The sequence below is a fragment of the Aquarana catesbeiana genome, linkage group LG11 (assembly GCF_042186555.1).
Source record: "Aquarana catesbeiana isolate 2022-GZ linkage group LG11, ASM4218655v1, whole genome shotgun sequence".
NCBI classification, from domain to species: Eukaryota; Metazoa; Chordata; class Amphibia; order Anura; family Ranidae; genus Aquarana; species Aquarana catesbeiana.
The window spans coordinates 157164433-157171126 of NC_133334.1; the positions used below are offsets into that span (position 1 = coordinate 157164433).

The window sequence follows — 6694 nt, forward strand, 5'->3', positions numbered from 1 at the left end:
CTGGGTTGATGCCTGTGGAAAGTAACAAAATGTGATGAGTGATCCTTGGCCTTCTCCCCCCCCCTTTCCTTCCTCCCTCCCTCCCTTCCTCCCCCCTCTTTTCCTCGCCATCCCCTGCCCCACTTCAACCTCCTCTCCTCCCCCCTCCTCTTACCCCCTGAGCCTGGGAGGCGGGGATGCCAAAGGATAGCTGCTTAGCTGTATTGTCAGCACTCTCCTCCCTTGTTTTATCACAAGATCCTAACTGCTGTTCTCTCACCTACACAAATCTTGAATTTACTATGCTTATTCTCATACCCACAATAACTATGTGACATGTAACAATGTGCAAAAACTATACTTAATGACCTGTCAATGCTTTGTTTGTACTTTTTATTTTTCTAAATACAATAAAAACTTTCACTGTTAAAAAAAAAAAGAAAGCCTAATTCCAAACTTAAACCTTACTCACTGGCAACAGAAAGTTATTATCTCAATCACAGATCTTCTCTCAGCCAAGAGAATTAAAACATTTGAGGACGTGTATCTTCAAATTTCCCACCTCTTGAGATCTCACCAATGCCATGAATTCTATGTACCTACTGTGGTTTGCAGGTTCCTCAATGCTCTCCCTCCTATCCCTAAGGGAATATCCATATTTTATAACCTATTCCAGGACAAACTCACTTACACTAAATCCGCACCATATTGAAAATGGTAAACAGACCTAGGTACATCCTATACTCCGAACAATGGCAAGCTGCTTTTAGAGCCATATATAAAGCCTCACACCGCGTGAATCATTGGGAACTTTCCCAAAAAATTGCATTGAGATGGTATCTCACCCCCCTACGTACATCCAGGTTTCTGCCATCCTCCTATGCTCTTTGCTTGGGAGATGTGGAGATGTTGAACACCTATTGCACATATTCTGGACCTGCAAGAATATCACCAGCTTCTGAAAAAATGACTTCCGCCTCATCTCTGATATCACTGGTGTGCTTACTTCACCAGATCCAAGTCTGGCTATACTCAATTTAGGTAATTTCCCCCCTCCTGCCACTCCATAGTCACTCATATACTTTTGACTGCTAGATTACTCATAGCAAGGGGGTGGAAATCAGACAAAGCCCCAAACCTCTCAGGGGCAGTGGAGCTTGTCTGTATGCACTACAAATATGAAGCTATGCTTGCCACTAAGCAGGGTACTAGAAAGAGTTTTGATTCACAATGGCAACTATGGTCTGATACATTTACAGCGAATTAAAGTGTTGTAGTAGTCTTATCTGTAGATTCTTAGTGAGCTAAAGTTTTGTTAGGCTCCCTCATTTATGACTTTGAATTAAGTGACAGCCTTACACTTTTGGAATTACCCCCTTTTTGTACTCTCTCTTTTTGTACTTTTTGTATAAATGTTGTATTTACTTTTGTACTCTTTGTATAAGTTTTATCCTCTAACTTTGAAATGAATAAAAAGAATGAAAAAAGTGGTTCATGTTCATAGAATTACACTGTGGGTGGAAATTCAAGGATACAAAGGGGATTTTTTATTTAAAAAAATAAAGTTAAATGTAGGATCCATTATAAAAATATATGATCCCGGCTGCAAGTTAATATATCCCACAAGAAAGGGGAGAGTTATGGATCTAGTAACCTAGTGACCTTGTCACTACTACCAAAACATCCAGATCCTTCTCCACCATTGATTCCCCCAGTTGTACCTCCCCTAGTGTGTATGATGCATGCATTTTCTTAGCCTCCAAGTGCATAAATTTACATTTATCAACATAAAACCTCATTTGCCACAAAGCTGCCCAATTAAATGCATTGAGGTCGGCTTGTAATTTGTAGACATCATGTAAGGATGTTATTCCACTGTATAGCTTGGTGTCATCTGCAAAGACTGAAATTATACTTTTAATCTCAGACTCTATAGACATAATGCACTAAGTGAAATGTTACCTTATCCGAGTATGCGGTAACATATCGCACAACAATTATAAAAAAAACCTGTGCAATTCATGAAAAAACTATTCTCATAAACTCACATGTGTTATCTTTTCGAAAATATCGCATGACATTGTGTGGTAAATTATCACAAGCCTCTCGCATGAACGGCACATCCTGTGTGTGAACATTATATCCTGTAGGTGTAGACAGCAGAAGCTGAGGAAGAAGAAGCAATGGCAGACGGAGTGGAGCAGAAACCCCATGTGCTCGATTTGGTGGAAGAAATGGTAAGGAGCATTCTTGCGGGCTGCATGTTCTTCCATATATATATATATTTATCTTTTGCTGTTAAGGGTAGAATACAGATTTGTGATCTTTTAGACCATAGATCTCTTTATAAAGAGGACCTATAGTAGAATGCTGTATTGTTATTGCATTATTGTTATTATTTTCCCCCATATTTAACCCCATCCAAATTTCATTAGTGCAGTGATGTGTCGTATCACAAAAAATTGCCCTATCACAAACAGGGGTACATATTCAGGAGGTACAGTGGTTAGACAACAATTTTAAAATGATAAATGCAATACAAAGCTTTTAATTATTCCAACAGCCTTTTTTTCCATGTAGAAAAACACATTTCTAAAAATACATTTGCAAGGAGCTGAAGAGATCACCTCCAAAGCAGCAAAAGCTGGTAATTGTAACTCTTTATTTAATTTTTTGTGTATTGTTGTTGTTTTTTCAGATGTAAAAATCTTAATATTTTGTATTGCAGAGTACTGCAAACCCATTCGGAAAATTAATGACTGGGAAGGTTGGGATGCACAACAAAGTTGATGTTAAGAACAAAGTTTTATTCATACATTTTTATTTGGGGATGTGAACATAGCACATGCATAGAAATACAACATATCTTTTTTTCTGTTACAGTGTTAAAAAAGGCAGGAAACAAGAGCCAGTTGTTGAATTTCCAGGACCCAGCATCTCAACCTCATCGACGTCTGGGTCATCTGCAAAAACAAAATCAAGAGGTAAGTATGGATAAAAAAATAGTAAAGATCTTGTGAGCTACCAAATCAAAGTTCTTCTATCATATAATAGTATAATGACAGCTGCTAGCACGAATCACATCCCATACTAACGTGTGAGAATTACAGATAGGTAAATAAATTATGTGCTGTGCTATCCCCTTAATGATCTGCTGAACCTGCAGCAAAAACCGAAAAAAACAACATTGTTAATTAAAGTGATGTGCCTATAAATCAAATCCAAGAATATAATATATAAGCGACTAAAGTCATCATTCAGCTTTCAAAATAATATAGCATGACTGCACACACATATCATAAAACATAAACATTGATACAAAAGAGATCCATAAAGTGCTCAAGTGCATATAAGTCCGTGATACTCTGACCACCCAGGATCAGAGTGGTGGTGCTGTCTGTTAAATACAGACAGCACCACCATCCAATTAGCATCCCCCTGATGAAGATACAATATTTCCCTTGTATCGACACACGTAGGGGAGAGGACTGGACGGCGCAGGAGACAGCTGGTCTACCTTATGAAGTAGGAGCACACAATCTCATCCACGGCTTGGCGCTATTAAGGCATGCTATAGAGCGGTGCACTAACTCACCAGACCCATATAAGTACCCTATAATAGTGCTTTGTTTGCAGTAAATAAAATCTTTTAAAATGGTATCATACTATGGAGTTTCTTTTTGATATTTATATGTGAGGAGGCTACATCTTTGAGCAGTGTTTGGACCTTGCAACCTGATCTGGAATTCGTTTTGATGATTCAAAAGCGTGTATTGACCAAACTTTATTGCGAGGTCACACGCTCTGAGGTGAGCGGCTATTACCTTGGGGTGGGGAGGGTGTTGAGCGCCTGAATGTAATCACTGCTTCAGGTTGCTATATTCACAGTCACCTATCAAGTCACGTTTATTATTGCTGTATTAAGGACACTGAAAACTGATCCTGGGTGGTCAGAGTATCACGGACTTATATGCACTTGAGCACTTTATGGATCACTTTTGTATCAATATTTATATTTTATAATATGTGTGTACAGTCACACTATATGATGTTGAAAGCTGAATGACAAGTTTAGTCGCTATTATATTATATGTATATAATATATTATATTTGTGGATCTGATTTATAGGCGCATCACTTTAACATTGTTGTTTTTTAGTTTTTTGCTGCAGATTCAGCAGATCATTAAGGGGATAGGTAAGTATGGATAGTCCACAAATTTTGTTAAACATATTTTAAATATGTTATTATTGATATTTTTTTTTCCTTCTTCACAGGAATCACATGTACAACCCAATGAAGAGAAATGTGCTGCACAGCAGTTATATGTGAAAGCTCAAAGAATCAAAAAATGTCACCCCATGAAAATCAATTATGTGGACAGCAGCACCAAAGTAAATGACAAGACATTGGACAAGACATATGTACCCTCAAAGGAGATGCATTCAACTGATTCAATGTGCGTTGTGGTGGAGGCAGTGCTGATGAGCTGATGCCGGCACATCACACTGTTCACTTTTTAAACAAGCGTTATTGAAATGTCACATTTCAAGAAGCTCTGCAGGCCAGCAATACAGTGGTGTGAAATGGCTACACCAGAGACAAAGGCCATTTTCTTTGTCTTCCAATGGAATGCAGTGGGACTGCACTGAAGCTGCTGCACAATGCAGCCTGTCTGCACCTGGTGTGAATAGATCCCAAATGTGATTATGTGCAAGTGCTCTCTTTGTAGATTTTGCTTTTTGCGATCAAATTTTCCAGATGAACAAGAACAAAAAAAAATAAAATAATACAAAATTTATACAGTGTATAAATAAAAAACGGGCAGACTCAATGGACCACTTGCTCTTTTTTTCTGCTATCACTTTTCTATGTTTCTAAATGTCTTCTGTGATTGTTTTATAGCATTTGGCATTTGTTGTCTGTGTTTTGTTTTGAAGCCCTGCGGGACATTTTTATGAAGTTTTTCTGCTCCTTTTTTTTCCTAATTTTCTTTTTTTTAATGACTATAGTATTTTTTCAAATATGCATTTTAGTTATTTATTTTCTGATCCACTGCTGGAATATGCAGATGGGTTTTTAGTAATTTACCAGACTGAATATATCAATGTTGTATTGCATGGTACCAGCATATCATGGCACCAAATGTAAGAAGTTGGAGCAACATAATAATAGTCATCTTAAGAAGTCATAAGTTTTTTGTTTTGTTTTTGTCATACATTTTTTTTTTCTTGTTTTTGTTTTTGGATGAAATGCTTGAAAAAAGAATAGAAGAACTAAGCAGAAGAGAATTTATGCATTTATTTATAAGCCATACTGAGGACCCAACAGCAGACGTCAATATTCCATGCCCAGCAATTGTTTGTGTACTTCTTTAAAGCTGAACTAAAGTCCCACATTAAAAACCTAGAGCAGGTGAGCTCTTCATTGCAGAGGAGACACACAATGTTTCTTCTACAGTAGAAGAAATGTACTTGCCTACTTGCAGTCTTCTTTGAAATGTATACTGAGATGTGCAAGTGCAGTTTACTTTCTGGCACAGTGCCTGTACGCTGGGATATCTGCTTTCCTGCAGGATTGATCTCATCCCATGTCAAACAAAGATGACAGTCAGAGCCTGGAACCTGGAAGAAGCTGGTTAAAAGATGACAGGTGCAGGTGAGGGACATTGTATCATCAAAGAAGAGGTAAGTATTGTGGAGTTTAGCTCCACTTTAAAAAAGAAGTATAGGTTTGAGGTTTTTCCTCCATCTCACTTACCTAGGTGGATGCAGCATCAGTCCGACACTGCATCTGTCTCCTGGCGCCTCTGCACTGAGAACCGGGCGATCGAACATTAACGATAGCTTGGTTCTCGGATGGCTCGGCTGAGCAGAGAGCTGCTTACTGTCAATCAGAAGCTCTCCGCTTTGCTCCTCCATGCTCACTGGAGCGCTGAGCTGTGGAGGGGCAGGGAGCGGCAGTCTCAGCCTCTCAGCAGCTTGCTGAGAGGCTGAGATGGGTGTCAGTCCAGACACCTGGCGGATCCAGAGTTTATTGTCACGAGGAGGTGGTGCCTGGACTGATATCCGTGACATCAGCAGAGAGCTGTCTTCAGCCCACTCTCTGCTGAAAATGGATCACAGGAGTGCAAAACGAATTGCACTCCTGTGATCCATAGGAGAAGCCCAGCCAAACAAGATTTGGCTGGACTTCTCCTTTAAAGGGTTTGTTAACCCATATAACTCAAACTCTGCCAGACTCTCTATTAGAACCTGGCAGAGCACACTGTTCCTCTCTTATAGTAAAATGAGCATTGTAAATACTGATTTAGAGCTGTCTTCAGGCCGGTCACATAACTCGTGGCTGCTGTACAGCTCTGATGGATGGATACCGCAGGAAGGGCCATGATCTCCCTCTGACATCAACAGGGGAGATCACATGGCCGCTCAGTCTCTCCTGCAGTAGCCATGGAAACTGGCCAAGGTCACGTGACCGGCCTGAAGACAGCACTAGAATGGTATTTACAGCACTTGTTTTTCTAAAAGAAACTTACAGTGTGCTCTGCCAGGATATGAAAGAGTTGCTGGCAGTGAGGAAAAAAGATTTTACATTTTACTCGAAGTGGCGGGGGAAAAGGCAGTGGAAAGGGATAGTACAAAAGAGGTTAATGGGCAAGTTATACAAGGTAATGAAGGGCTATTGGTAAGGAAAGGAGTTAATGGGCAGTTCTACA

At 39.5% G+C, this 6694-nt stretch overlaps 1 long non-coding RNA gene across 2 annotated transcripts; it reads left to right on the forward strand.

Moving 5' to 3' along the window:
• The first annotated feature begins 2100 nt into the window (after positions 1-2100).
• Positions 2101-4815, forward strand: LOC141113002 (uncharacterized). Of its 2 annotated transcripts, none has more exons than XR_012236693.1 (5): positions 2101-2216; positions 2543-2626; positions 2708-2770; positions 2863-2963; positions 4257-4815. It is a non-coding gene; the product is annotated as an uncharacterized lncRNA (long non-coding RNA). The 2 variants fall into 2 exon arrangements; XR_012236694.1 differs by having other exon boundaries at positions 2119-2216; positions 2560-2626.
• The last annotated feature ends 1879 nt before the right edge of the window (positions 4816-6694 follow it).